Source organism: Anser cygnoides, chromosome 1, assembly GCF_040182565.1.
Source record: "Anser cygnoides isolate HZ-2024a breed goose chromosome 1, Taihu_goose_T2T_genome, whole genome shotgun sequence".
Lineage (NCBI taxonomy): Eukaryota > Metazoa > Chordata > Aves > Anseriformes > Anatidae > Anser > Anser cygnoides.
This window is the reverse complement of record NC_089873.1, coordinates 168,554,240-168,568,090: the sequence shown is the minus strand read 5'-3', so window position 1 is coordinate 168,568,090 and position 13,851 is coordinate 168,554,240. Positions and strand designations below refer to the sequence as shown.

Here is a 13,851-nt window from a genome sequence, read left to right as displayed (position 1 = left end):
TATTTATCCAGACTCCCACAACGAATGACATCCAGCGCAGAGAAAGAAGAGACACATGCGCTGACTGAAATACATCCTGATTCAAGGAAAGAAGCAGCCGCTCTGCCACCAACTCAGTCCCTGGGGTACAGCAAGGCGAGGATGCTTCAGGAGGCTAGGGGGAGGCTGACGCAGCTCCTCCTCAGCATCTACCTGACAAGCTGGAGCCTCGCAGGGCCCATGGGGAGGCATCTCCAAAGTCAGCCTTTCCTTTTACAACAAACCAGACCTATCTTGGCACCACAAGGGGCTTGACAGCATGAGAAACTGTCCCCTTCACCCATCTGACTGTGAAGCTGTTGTTGTTTGTTAAATCGCAGTATTGCAGCAACAGGTTTGCACTGCAGTGGGCCAGATGTGGATGAATGATTCGTGAAGGGAACGTACAACCTTTGCGAGAAGCCTGCGTGCCATGCGTCTCCTCCTCCTCCCTTTGAAAGGTTTATTCAGTGACTAAACTTTCAAGCAGTGCTTACACAGTCTTTCAGCAGAGAATTAGAGGAATAAACATTATTCTTTACAGGGTCTTATATTTGACATTAATGAATTATTTAGAATTACACAGCTTCAAGGATAAGTCCCAGACCTTCTGGGATGAACAGACAAATTTCATTCTCCCTACAACTCAAGGACACAGCTCGACAAAAATCATATGTAGAAATCCAGTAGATTTCTGGTGATGCAATTTTAGAGAATCGTTACTCTGAGAAAGAGGATATCTTTCAGTAACAAAAAAACCTGCGACTGTATGAACGTACACAAAGAATTCTGGCATGGCAAATGAAATTAGAAACTTGCAAAGGTAAAAAAGATTTAGCAGTTAAAATCTGTAAAACTAGTGGAGCACTCAAATGCCTGGATTTAGGTAATATTTACTGGTCAACCCAGAAGAGGGCTGTAAACTGGAGGGAGCAGAGAAAAATGGAGCAAAATAATGCAACTCCCTTGAATTTTTATTCTAGAAGCAGTGGTTACCCTCAGCACTTTCAGCTGATGGAATGGGTAGCTCTGAAATCTTGATATTCCCTTCACAGCTCTAGCTTAAGTAGAGTGACATTGGTTTTTGTTAGATCTAAATAAAATAAAGTTTTGATAAACACAGTCACACATCACTTCGGACAGCTTTGCTGACATAAGGAAATGTTTGTGTTACACGGTATACGCATTCTGCACAAGGTCTCTTAGATCACCATCTACCCTCGCACACAGTTCAAACTCCACATTAGAGTTAAAATTCTGTTTACCAGCCTGCACACACAAAGTAAAAGGACTTAGTAGGCCTGCTCTTATTACAAGCATTACTTGCAATTCTTATATATACATGCATATACACACATTTACAGGAATATAAATATATAAAACGTGCACACAGCCACAGAATCCTGATGAATTAATAAGTTATTGCTTTGTAAATAGTTGTCTTAAAGAACCTGCAGAAAGCATAATTTCTAGTTTATCATCAAAACAAGACAGGAGTTTTTAGTTGAACTCTGAAACGCAGCTACACTTCTGAACCCGCACAGAATTGGAACTAAGAAAAGTCATTTTATTCCCTTATTTTCAGACTTTCTTCAATAAAACCGTACATATTATTCTCAAAATGGTAATGCCTCTCCGAGATTTCTATTCCATACGAGCTTATGATCATCTGAAAGTAATTGTAAAATGGTAATATTAAAACAATTGTTACTTTAATTTCAGGTTGAAATCATACACATTGTGTTTCTGCATTTTATTTGCACTTCAAATAAAACAAACGTAATTAAGTAAATTAAAAATCAAGTCAGAGTGTGACGTTGAAAAGGAAAGTACCCTCAGGAAACCTGCTCATGCCCCACATAGGATGCCAGGAAAATGACGTCCTTACCATCGTGGTGGGGAAAAGGATAAAGACAGACAACAGACTCCTAAATGAAGTGCCTGGATTGACTATAGAGATTGCACGGAAAAATAATTAATTGCTTGGACATGTTTCATATTATTTCTTCCTGTTAATAAGGACTAGCATTACCAAATGTTATCACCCACCCCACCTCTTCTGGTTTAATATCTTTACTGAAACAGGTTTATGCTCAGCCCAGAATCAAGCTGGTTCTACTTGTGGTACAGGCAGTAGTACTTACATCCTCTTTTCAAAGTTGCAAGATAATCTTCATTTATGTCCTAACCCACTTAAAAATAAAACAGGGTTTTTCCTTATTTCCCATTGAGAGGCTGCTGAATCCCAGAGACCGTTAGAAGACCAAACAATCCTTGTGCTTTACGTGGTTATAAATGAAATAACCAAAGCTTAAGGGTGAGGTCACCAGTTTCCTTAGGACACCCAGCAAAGCAGCGGTTTCTGTGCAGACTGTGCATCTGACATTTCTCGTGGTGACAGCCATCGCCCAACGACCCGAACAAAAGGGGGGTGGCTGAACATATAAGGCCACTTGCTGCAAGTCTAAAGGAACAAGCACAACCTTGCTGCCGTCTTGTGCCAAAATCTGCTCTCCAACAACCCAGAGGTAGCGAGCAGCCTGCAATTTGGTGACAGAGCACATGTAGTCAAGATGTAACAAAGTCTGAAAAATGTTAATCTTGTGTCAGGATGGCAAATATTACATTTATGTGCCTCAAAGCTTATTAGGAAGTCTTTTCATAATTGCTTTCAGAGGGAACAGTAGGACAATGGAAAAATCATGGTAAGAAGAAAAAAATTGAACACTGTGTGAATACATGTAATATATGTAATATAATATATATGTAGCAGCTTACATAAAACCTGGCAAGTCTTTTCCTTTCATGCTGTGCAAGATGTTGTAAAAAAGTTAAAGACCGGCACTAACCATCATCACAGCGCGCATGAAATACTGCACGGCTTTCCCCTAACCACAGCGTCAAGCGCACTCTGCCAACTTTAATAGCAAAACCGCTCAGAGAATAAGCAACAACAGGAGAAGCTGTACTAATTAAATTTGTTTTTAAAAAGGGAACAAAATCATTCCCACGAGCAACGGAGGTGGCTACACAAGTTCTGATACACACCAAAGAAGCCCAACCACCCTCATTTCCAGGCTCAGAGTTATGCTTTCAAGAAAAAAGGAAGTCCGCAGCTTATAGATTGGGTAGCTGTGCTTAGCTCCTACTCCTGCCTTCACTCCACCCCCAACAAAATTCATCATTGCTTCTGTTACAATTTGTGCCCTTTTCTTTGTTTTCAGTTAGAAACGTACCAACAAGATGTTTTTTTCATGAAAAGAGCATGATAGTTACACCCATGAAGGTGTAGGTCCGTACTGAGACTCTAAACCTGGCACAGCATGTGATAGTGATGCCATTAATCAATTTAACGAATCTGTTTGTCTGGCATGATACAGAAGCGGCTGATGAGTGTCTATTTTAATAGGAATGTACGCTCTCTAAAATTGATCAATTGACCAGTAGTGTTTTCATTAATCATTTTTAATGTCTTTTCTCCTAGCATGGCCTTTCTTGAAAGTGCAGACTAGCATTATTACTAATAATTATGCCTCAGGATATGGTAGGCAAAAAGCTCAGAAAAGGGAGAAATCCACATCCAAGTATACAATGTTATTCTCCGGCAATAACCAGCTTGAAACAGCTCCACTAGCAGATTCAGCAGTTACACATCTTTTAATAATAATTTGAATTCCAGGGTAAGTCACTGAACCACACTCGTCCTCTTGATGTCTTTGGGTTGAGTGAGAAGAGTAAAATTGATCCCAACACGATTCCTTGAGAATTTCCACTAGAAAATCTCTATCCCAACAGTTCAACCTTTGTAATGCACTGCAGAGCTCAGTGCAAGCTACGATTAACCTCACAAAGAGGTGAATCTGTTACAAGACTTGACCTACATGTTACATACCAGACCATACATCTCATTGGCCCGTATTTTCTCCTCTTATTCTAACAGCTTGCATATTTTTGTCAGGAAACACAGTTGTTCTGTTTATTTTTCTGTCTCTTTTTAAATAGAAATGTATTTGTTCTACAAAATACTTCCACCATCAAAAAGACAAATTCTGGGGAGTTGGGTAGATTCTGGGGAATAATCCAATGAAATTCATCCAGTACTACAGGGAGAAGCTGTGCTGTACATCTGACTACATATTTAAGTGCAAAAACCACAAGTGGCCTGACTTCAAAAGGTAATTTCTACTTTCCAGCCTCCTGCTGAGATCACTAAAGGAGTCTGCAGGACTTACCATCTGCATGCTAAGAGTCACTTCATTCTGCAGACCAACACGTACCAACCACCCCCTTATCTGTGGCTCAACAATTGCACATGTTCACAGCTGAGAAACCACAGCCTGACGATTAACCTTAGTGAATAAAGTTCCTGCCAGTTGGTGGGGTCATCTCACCTACCTACAGGCATCTACACCAGCACTCGCTGCCCTTCACGCCCCCAGAGCTACAGGAAAGAAATAAGTGGTGCTAGGGCCTAAGTCACCGTTCTGTAACACTGCACTCATTCCTGCAATCAATCCTAACTGCAAAGTGTTTTAAATAAAATGGTACCTGGTTGTCTGCAGAGTGTTAGGTAGTGAAAACTTTGGTCATTTAAAGAAGCCTTGGGTTCCTTTAGTCTCCTGATCAACAGCTCTGATTTTTAAGACTTTAAGACTTATTTTTAGCGGAGCCAGGCAGACTAGGAAAGGCATGCCATTTTTAAAAGAGCCTGCAAAAAAAAGGAAATAAAAAAAAAAAAGGAAATAAAAAAAAAGGAAATTAAAAAAAAAAATCAAGCCTGAGATGGTTAACTGCTACTGTCATGCAGGAATCAGCAACACCGCCCATGCTAAACTTCCTGCATACCAAGCTGATACATAAAAGTTAATAGAAGTACACTGCTCATCAATTACATGAACAAAACCATAAAAAAAATACAAAATCAGAAACTAACAGTGTAAGGACGTTGTATTGTTTGCTTTATTAAACTAGTCTGGCAAGTGCTCCAAAGAAACAATCCTGTATTATATAGAGGAGAATACAGCTTTAAAAACCAAGGGTTTTCATCCTGTACTTAGTGGAGCTGGGTCAGACTGGCTGTTCCTGTACCCTTGGTCACCCGAGTGAATCAATCCCAATTTACACTCCCGTCACTCTCATTACAAGCTAGCAAGTGAGCTCACCGCACCATATTATCTTACAGGACAGAGGATGCAACTAATAACAACTTAGTATCACCAGTATCATTTAATAATAATACAAGACAAATATACTAGAGGAGGTCACCACTGATTTTTTTATTTTTACTTTTTCAGTATTCTGGGTATAACAGAAAACATCACAGACATGACATTATGGACACTGTTCCACTTGAAACGTGTCTCTGTAAGTGCCATAGACTTCTGTCAAAATCATCTGAAACAATTTCTGGTCAACCACCGCAATCTGTAACCAGTACAAACCATCCTTACAAAGAAGAAACATGAATGACTAAGATCTACATTTGCCAGTTCTCTGAGGCTCAAGATCAGTAATTTCCCGACAATCAAAGCTTTTGTTTTTATATCAGTTCCCTTTGATTACTTTTTGATTTGCAGGGAACCCCTGATGCAGTACATTACTTCAACTGCTTAACAAAGTGGTTGAACTAACTGGCGGCAGCAGCAATGTGCTAGCTGAAGATACACACCTGGGGCTAAACCCATTCTTGGTTAAATTCCAGGACGACACCTACCTGATGTCTTGAAATTATGAAATTATTTAAAATATATTACCTATTGAAAAATATTTTGTAATTTAATTAAGTAAGAGAAAGCAACTACGGCTCTTGCAGTTAGAACTACACTGATTTCAAGTTGTTACTCCTTGCCTACAGCGTCACAGAGCTGGATCACCCAGCCTTTTCTCTTCACTACTCCCTTCATTATGCCAGTTCTTCGTCTGGCATTACTCACTGCAGAAACGCTGTGGCTGTCCAGACCTCAAGCCTCAAGTTTCCCCCCATCGCTCTCAGGTTCAGGGTCCCCATGGCCACCTTTGAGACTCCACCACCATCAGATGCTGCTCCCACTTGACACACTGACCCAGGAAGCAAAATCCTCCCAATCTCAGCTGCTGGGTTTCCCTTTCCACCCTGCCACTGCCAGGGCGGGCTTCTGGCACCTGAGGCACCCAGGGCACCAGGGACACCTGAGGCATCAGGGACAGGAGGAACTTCTTCACTCAGCGGGTGGTGAGGCACTGGAACAGGTTGCCCAGAGAAGCTGTGGATGCCCCATCCCTGGAGGTGCTCAAGACCAGGTTAGATGAGGCCCTGGGCGACCTGATATAGTGGGTGGCATCCCTGCCTATGGCAGGGGGTTGGAACTAGATGGTCTTTGAGGTCCCTTCCAACCCAAACCATTCTGTGACTCTGTCATTTTACAATTTTATGACACCTGAGGTACCCAGGGCACCCGGGACACCTGAGGCCTAGGCTCCACAGCACCATCCCCTGAATGCGGCCGGGTGCCGTTGCCAACAAGTGGCACCCCCAGCCCCAAATTTTGGGGCTCCAGGCCTGGTAACTAGACTACCCTGAGATCACTCCAGGGATAGAAGAGTCTTCCAACACAGTGCACCACCATCAGTGGTTTCAAAATAATGTAAAATTATAATCTCGGTTATCCTCTTCCCTGAATTTCTGTCATTTGTGGACTGCTTATTCACTGGTGTTATTCCATCAACAAGCTGCTCAGTTTCACTGAGACTGGTATTAGCAGTACAGGTGGCTGTTGCTAGCTATTCCTGTAATACCAAAACAGAACCTGTCCCACACAGTGTGCTACTGAAAAGGTGTTGTTACCAAAAGACTAAGTAATTGTAAAGACATCAATACAAGAGCAAACTTCAGTGGCTAACACCACATACAACCAAAGTACTAATAGCAATCCAGAGGCAAACAACAAATACAGCTGTACGTTGCAATATTAAGACATTCTGAAAACGTAGTTTTATTAAAAGCAGAAGTAGATGCATTATTCTTTATAATAAAGATAAGGAATATTGAAAATAACTAACACTTCCACAAGTGGCAAATGTCATCGTTCCAATGATAGCCCCTACAGAGTTGCAACCTGTTATCACAATTAAGATTCTGTTAAAATGCCCATTAAAATTATCTATTTTTAATTAACTGAAATTTAGTCTAATATGAAACAGGTTATAACTTGCTGGGTTTATAAGACAATGAATTACCGATTAGAAAACAAAACAAATGTTTGTCTCTTGAGGGGGAAGGAGGAAATCAAACCTATTTTAACGGGAGAAAGTAATATAAGTCAATAAAAAAAATAATAAATTTTACTTACATAAACCACATTCTGCAGATAATAAAAAGCAAACCACTGAAAATAAAACCCCCAGCAGTGCACATTTACAGTTAAAAAATAAAAAATCAGTGTTATGGCTCTGAAGTTCACACTGGAAAGAAAGCAGAAGTTCAAATACCTTGGTACGGCGTGAGGCTATTTTTTCTACATCCCTCAAGAGTTAGCTGCAAAAAGAGTTTGCGTGTGGATGTATGCACAAACCCCCGAAGAGAAGGCGTACCAAAGGGCCAAAATGCAAAGTGTTCCCACCAGAGCTGTATTCGGCACAAGCCCATGATCACCTTTCTGCAACCTACTGGGACTTGGTACCCAGCTTGGGGCTTGCAGCTGGGGAGGGCAAACAAGGTAAGGTTTCTTGCATTTAAGGTCACTTTCACCAGCTGAATCATTTCTATGCTTTGTCCCAAGGATGCATTACTACCAGATTATATTGCATTTCCAGCCTCATTTTCTAATCTAGTGCACAGAGGAAGCCCACTTTTCCCTTATCAGCTGACCAAGTGACAATAACACAAGGTGGGCCCAGTGATTCACCTGCCCGCCTACTTTCATCTCACACTGGTCCCAGTGGGCACACTAAACGGCAAGTGTCAGGCAGGACGGAAATCTTGGCAGTTCCCTAATCTTTAGGGTATCAAATATGGTAAGTCATCCTCTCGTATGGAAGATCTCCTGGGCCCAGGCCAGTGGTTTAAAGGGCTTTGACACATTGAGAAGGATTACAACAACTGGCGCCGTTTCATAATGAAAAAGCAGCGAGGTCTGGCTTCGTAACAACTAAATACACTAAAAATCCACAAGCTTAACTGGAAACATATTAACCTGCAGTATATAAGCAAATAGAAAATACTCTCTTTTTCAACACACACTCAAGGACATGATTTCTTATTTTTCCTGTATTCTTCTTATCAGGGTTTGAAAAAAGCCCACGAAGAAGTATCCCATTGACCGGGTTGTGAAGAAGTGTATTACACAAATGCAGAAGCACTCTATTAATATCCTCAGGTGACGTTCACAAATATTGGGCTACTTCTCTGCTTATGCCTTCAAAATGAACAAACTTCTCAAAGGATGTACCAGGGAAGTAGAAACTTCACAGAAGCAGCTCTTCAGAAGCCCCCTGAAGACCAGCACACTAATGATGACAACAGCAGTGCCAGGTTTGTCGTCCCCTTCCCCCTCCTCCCCTCCCACCCCCAAAACTGGACCAAAACAAAATATTTCCATAAGAGTGAGTGGCATTAACACTGAATTAAACTAATACCAAGCTAAGTTTCAAGCAGACGATAAACACTGTCTTGAGCTTAAGATAAGACTACCCTGGAGGCGAGACGCAGCAGACTGAGGAGTCTATAGCTCTAGTTCACAGAGCTATTCCCGAACTGGAAGAATTTAGCAGAAGGGGGGGGTGATGGAGCCAGCCCTCCTCCTCCACTCCTGTTAAGTATGTGTCAAAGCACGATCTTTATCACCTGGCACCCCTCTGATTTCAAAGCTTCATTTTCTCTGTTGCCACCTAAAGAGCCATCAAGAGAGAAATCACAGAAATTCTAAAAACTTGTCTGGAACAAACCTCAAGAGACCAGCTAGTCTATTCCTGTCAATTCACACCACTGTGATTACCTCAAAATCATTATAGCCTCATTATATCCATTATATAAAAGCTTCAAGAACAAAATCACTGGACCTGCAAAAAGAACTGCTTGTAGCATCAAGATTCATCCTGACTCAGACTAAAGACAAAACATCTGCTTTAACTTACAGCCACGACCAGAAACAGAGCAAAAATAGTCTGTGTATGTGGGCTGGGAGTTTGTCAAGAGCTCTGATATTTACTCCAATAGTTCCCATAGACATCTATCTATAATGTAAACATTTTTTGGATGAAAATTAGGGTTCGACTCCACACGCTATTAATTCCAATAAATTATATGCCTTTTAGGGATGTTTTGCAGATTATATCCCACAGATGATGTCTGCAAAGTGTTTTAAAGACAAAAAGCAACATGTATTATTACTACAAAGTTTTGGCTGTCAGGAAGAGGGAACTAAGAAAAATACATTTTCATTCTTCTATACTATATTAAACAATACACTACTATTTCAAATGCATATATATATAATACATACACACACATGCAATCAGTCCTCCAATTTCTCAAAACTTATTTTGAATTCAAGCTTTATGACATATAAAAAACAATGACAAGTGGCAAAAGATGGTTCCTTTATGCAGACATCCATGTTCCCCTGGCTAAATCTATTTTCTGAAAGAGGCAAGTCTGCTGCTAATCTGGGGAAGATGAAGTTTCTGTGTACTGTTTGAACTCTGTAATACTGGCACATCTAGGTCATTACAAAGGTCCTTGGAGTTGATGATCTAATTGGTTGTGATCCCTAGTGAATACAGAAGTCAGCATTTGGTCCATGCTTTGCTCTTTAAAAAAAAAAAAAAAAATTTCAATGCATCTCAACTCAAGATATGTAAAGTGTAAATCTGCAGCATCCAACGGGTTTCATGTTAGGAAAGAACAGTAGTGAACACACTTAAAATAACATTGTTCTCACTATTAAAGTAAGTCTTTTTAGTACAGCAAAAGGACACATGGCAATGTAGACAGCCTCAAAGTAAGCACACACAAAAGCTGTCATTACTAGATACAGATACTTTCAAATGCCTCTGATCTCTTGGGATTTGGTTTCGGGCAAGTTACACCCAGAGAACAACCAAAAACAATACTAGTGGTTGTTTTTTTTGGTGGTGGTGGTGGTTTTTTTTGTTTTGTTTTGTTTTTTGTTATTGTATCACAAAGATTTACAAACTATTTTTTTTAATATTAGAATTTCATCATGAAGTGTTAAAATAGTTTTAGCTGTAAGGTTCCCTAACAGTTAGCTATACTCTAACAAGTGGCTGTCAGAATGCTTCATCCCTGTACTGTGCCATGGGGATGTACCGTCTGAAAAAGATGTTAATAAAACCACTAGATATTATCTAACTTTAATTATCTTCCCTTATACGTGATAGTCACATAAGAAAACAATGCTTTTAAAAGTGGTAAGAATTATCAGTACACACTTGTGAAAGACTAACAGGAACCGAAAGGGAATAGCAAGAAGGGAGCAAGAAGAAAACAAGTCAAATACTACTGAAAATTAGAGAAGGGCAATGTTCAATGCAACTCACTCTACTCCATTTGTATTTCCTGTGCAACTCAGAAATGAAAACAGAGGAGTATTAACTTACTGCTTACTGCCACCATGGAAGACATCATCAAGCCCTAGAGTGTAAAGCTAGGATTATATACAGTGTCTCTTTAAAAAAACCAAGTGACTCTGCAAAATACAACAAATGGAAAACTATATTTAAATGTGTTTTGCTCTGTTCATGCTTCTATGTAAGTCTAGTATTTTTAAATGAGATTCTTTTCACAGAATCAGCAGATGAGTCCAGCAACTGACCGCTATTTTGTGACTCTCCACTCCTACTTACTTTAAAATAGGTGTATTTACGCATTTTTGCTTGCAAAACTCTCACACTCCAGTGCCCCAGCTTTGCCATTTTTAGCGATTCCCTCCCATGAGAACAAGCTCAAGAGTCAGGTTTTCTTTCACACACAGACAGGAAGCCCCATCACCAAAGTAACAACCAGCGCACTGGGGAGAGATGCAAGGAAGCAGCGTGACAACGACAGAAATTTTCATATTTATATTTAAAAAGAAGAAAAAAAACAGAAAAACAGAAGAGCAAGGTCTTGAAGAGAAAGGATTAAAATAGCTATCTAAAGAGAAGAAGGAGATAATGGGAAACAAGGAGAAGTATTACGGTGGAAAAAGAAGGACAGGACAAAGCATTAGCAAAAGGAAGCAAAATACTGTGACCTTCAAAAGCAAGGACTGCCTCCTGCAACTATCACACGTGCAGGTTTTCTTTATGTGAAACACAGGGCAGGAAGGTCTGCAGGGAGCTATGAAAATATGAGCTGAACAAGAACCTTGCAGATGGTTGACAGAAGTGGAGTGATTGAAATAAAACCCTTAAGACCAAGAGAACCAGAGGATGAAATCATTCTTCTTGACTATACCTAAAAAAAATCTGGAAGATTTATGAGAGAGAAATATTACTACTATGAAACCCATGTGATTCACTGTGTCCACCAGATAAATTGTCCTTCACCTCCAACTACTGGACTACAACATAGGTGGAAACTTGGCTGGACCACTGGACCCCAAATGTAATCATCAGCTACTTAAAGTCCTACTAGTTGTCGATTTCTAGGCGCTAATACTGTGGAACAGCTTCATTAACAACCTGCATGATGGGACAAAGCAGCCACTCTGCAGGTTTGTGAATAACAAAATTTGGGGTAGCAGCTGGTATGCTAAAAGGGCAGCGCCACCTTTGAGAGAGATCTCAACAATTTGGAGAAATGATTTGGCAGGAACATTGTGAAATTCAGCAGAAGCAAACGGCAGGTCCTGCATCTCGGAAGGAACAACGCCATGCACCAGGACATGCTAGAGGCTGACCAGCAGCTTGGCAGAGGAGAAGAGGGTCCTGGTGGACAACAAGTTGACCATGGACCAGCAATGTGTCCTCACTGCAAAGGAGGCCAGCAAGCTCCAGGGCTGCACTTGGAAGAGCATCACCAGCAGGCTGGGTGAGGTTATCCCTCCCCTCTGCTCAGCCCTGGTGACACACATCTGGAGCACTGGGCCCAGTCAAAAGCAGACACGAACACACTGGAACAAGCCCAGGGGAGGCCACCAAGCAGGCCATGGGCTGAAGCATGTGGACAGGCTGTGAGAGCTGTGCAGAGGAAAAGGATCTGGGGGTGTTGGCTGATGCTCACCTGAACATGAGCCAGCAGTGTGCCCAGGTGGCCAAGAAGGCCAACGGCATCCTGGCTTGTATCAGGAACAGTGCAGCCAGCAGGACCAGGAAGGTGATCGTCCCCCTGTACTCAGCTCTGGTGAGGCCACATCTCGAGTACTGTGTTCAGTTTTGGGCCCCTCGCTACAAGGACATCGAGGCCCTGAAGCATGTCCAGAGAAGGGCTACGAAGCTGGTGAAGGGCCTGGAACGCAAGTACTATGGGGAGCGGCTGAGGGAACTGGGGTTGTTTAGTCTGGAGAAGAGGAGGCTCAGGGGAGACCTTATTGCTCTCTGCAACTACCTGAAAGGAAGATGTAGGGAGCTGGGGGTCGGCCTCTTCTCACAGGTAACTAGTGATAGGACTAGGCGGAATGGCCTCAAGTTGCACCAGGGGAGGTTTAGGTTGGAAATTAGGAGACATTTCTTCTCAGAAAGAGCAGTCAGGCATTGGAACGGGTTGACCGGGGATGTGGTGGCATCACCGTCCTTGGGGGTGTTCAAGGAAAGGTTGGACTTGGTGCTTAGGGACATGGTTTAGTGGGTGACATTGGCAGTAGGGGTATGGTTGGACCAGATGATCTTGGAGGTCTTTTCCAACCTCAATGATTCTATGATTCTACGTTCTGGGGCTGTTCTACCTGGAGAAGAGAAGGCATGGGGGCAGATGTTACCGCTGTCTACAGCTACCTAACAGGGTACAAAAACATCAGAGCCAGACATGCAGGAATGTGTCAGGAAGCTAAGGACAGGAGATGTAACAAGCAAAATTCTGGTTAGGTACAAAAAAAAAAAAAGGGGGGGGGGGTTATGTTAAGGGTGGTCAAATGCCACAACTGAGTGCCGAGAAAGGTAATAAAATCTCCATCCTTGAAGATATTCATAACTTAATTAGGCAGTGGCCGAACAACCTATTTTAAAATACAGTTCCTGTTTTTCCTCTTCTTTCCATTTGCTGCATACTAGTGAGCAACAGCTATAGACACAGCCATACAGACCCCTGAAAAGCAACAACATTTTATCAGCTGAAAAGAACAGCTGGAATTACATGAGAGCCAAATCACAAGCCATCACTAACATAGATTTAGGCTAAGCTTACTGGACTTCAAGAAGCTCAAATCAACTGCTCTAAGAAAGACCTTGCAAACTTTCAAGAAGGAAAAAGCAAAACAATAATAATTGTACCGGTATCTTTTTCTGTTTTCCAAGCACATGAGGAGTGTTTATGTAAGTGTGTTAGAACCCAACCATATAAAATACCTTCCAAAAAGAAATTTCAAGTTTCAGATCTTTATGTGCAAACTAAGAGTATGAATCACATGATGAAACAGAAGGATGAACAGATTTCTGTAGTCTCCTATCATCTGTGAACAAAGCACCAAGAAACATACATGATACTAATCAGCCAGGACTCCACAGATTGCATCAGCAGAATTGCATATGGAATACACGATTATTATTATACAGTTATGTTAAAATTAGACTGCGCCCAGTACTGAGGACTCTGGGGACACGTTTGTTTGTCTCCCCTTTCCCTTCAAAACTTGTGCAACCTTATATTATACAGTTTTGCAGTTCTGGAAAAATAATGCAATGCCCAGGTTATGCCTC

The 13,851-nt window shown here is 41.4% G+C and overlaps 1 protein-coding gene across 12 annotated transcripts in view; it reads right to left on the bottom strand.

Moving 5' to 3' along the window:
• The window catches only part of KLF12 (KLF transcription factor 12), a 248,643-nt gene that overhangs the window by 186,904 nt on the left and 47,888 nt on the right, over window positions 1-13,851 (bottom strand). Inside the window, exon 1 of one of the 12 annotated variants that reach the window (XM_066987675.1) lies at window positions 4,567-4,694. The exons of 10 other annotated variants lie outside the window; for them this stretch is intronic. The gene's annotated coding sequence lies outside the window, so the exon portion shown is untranslated. Of the gene's footprint in view, window positions 1-4,566; window positions 4,695-13,851 lie in introns of those variants that run through there. One more of the 12 variants, XM_066987651.1, reaches the window with a different exon arrangement.